The sequence below is a fragment of the Pteropus vampyrus genome, unplaced genomic scaffold (assembly GCF_000151845.1).
Source record: "Pteropus vampyrus isolate Shadow unplaced genomic scaffold, Pvam_2.0 Scaffold125, whole genome shotgun sequence".
Classification (NCBI taxonomy): Eukaryota; Metazoa; Chordata; class Mammalia; order Chiroptera; family Pteropodidae; genus Pteropus; species Pteropus vampyrus.
Window position 1 is genome coordinate 4,451,312 of NW_011888906.1, and position 1,138 is coordinate 4,452,449.

The window sequence follows — 1,138 nt, forward strand, 5'->3', positions numbered from 1 at the left end:
CCCGGCCGGGCCTCGGCGCCACCGCAGCCCCTCATCCCGGCTCCATTCATAGGGGCACCCCAGCCCGGCCGGCAGGGCGGGACCGGGGGCCGCCGGACAAGGCCGGCCCGCCAAGGCCGGGGAGGAAAATAAAAAGTTAAGAGAAGAACTTACCTAAAATGGCTCCTGCAGCAGCCAAAATACAAACAGCTATTATTTGGTGAAGTTTAGCTCAGACACCCTGCAAGGACACCCTAACACGGCTCGGGCCCGCCTTTCTTGCCATGCCATTGGGCTTCGCCAGCCCAAAACATAGAGTCATTGGTCAGCCTGGCTGCCGCTCAGGCAGAAACCCATTTCAAGCTTGCTTGCAGGGGCGAGTGATGGGCTCGCTCCATTGTGCTCGTATTTGCATGGATGTGATCGCGGCGCTGATTGGCCGGCGCAGGGGCAGCCCCGCCCCCTGCCTCGCGCCCCCCGCCTTGGAGACGCCGCTGCGCGCGGCCCCGCCCCCCGGGACCAAGCGGCGGGGCCACGGGGGCGGGGCGGGGCCGGGGTCCTGCGGCCCGAGGGGGCGGGGCGGGGTCCCGCGCGCTACAGACCGCAGGCAGGGGGCGGGGACCTGGAGCGCCTGTGAACTGGGCAGGGTTTCAGCCCGCAGGTGGAGGTCTCACAGGTAGCGAGCTAGCCATCTGGAAGACCGGGGGCTGCTGTCTCTGGGGATGAGAAAGGATTTAGCAGGGGTCCCGTGACAGAAGGATTCCGCTGGGGCTGAGGTCCCGCCGACAGAATCGAAGAGAGGCGAGGATTGCGCAAAGCAGGAAAAGAAGGTGCCGAGAAGCCAAAGGAAGAGCCAAGGAGTCCTATATTCTGTCTCCAGCCGCATCTCCTGCCGCTCCGCCTGGCTCTCTAGCACTCCGATCACACAACCGGCTTCATCCCAAGGCCCTTGCACACTCCGGGAGTTTTCCAGTCCCGAAGATCCTGCAGCGCCTTGGATATACCTCTGTTAAAGAAAGTGTTTAGCCGTGGTGTATATATTTTCAGGCCTTTCTCTCGCATCATCCTTGTAGCATCTTCAAGGACAGGGCCCAGCATATGGCAGAGATTCAAGTAATTGTTTAAAATGTTTTAATTCGTTTGTTAGCTAATTTTCGAG

The 1,138-nt window shown here is 61.1% G+C and overlaps 1 protein-coding gene across 7 annotated transcripts in view; it reads right to left on the minus strand.

Moving 5' to 3' along the window:
• CHD6 (chromodomain helicase DNA binding protein 6) overlaps positions 1–342 on the minus strand; it is a 188,458-nt gene extending 188,116 nt beyond the window's left edge. For 3 of the 7 annotated variants that reach the window (XM_023534460.1, XM_023534459.1, XM_023534458.1), the window contains exon 1: positions 154–342. The gene's annotated coding sequence lies outside the window, so the exon portion shown is untranslated. The remainder of the gene's footprint in view (positions 1–153) is intronic. The other 4 variants (XM_023534461.1, XM_023534462.1, XM_011366620.2 and 1 more) reach the window with 2 other exon arrangements.
• Between the last annotated feature and the right edge of the window lie 796 nt (positions 343–1,138).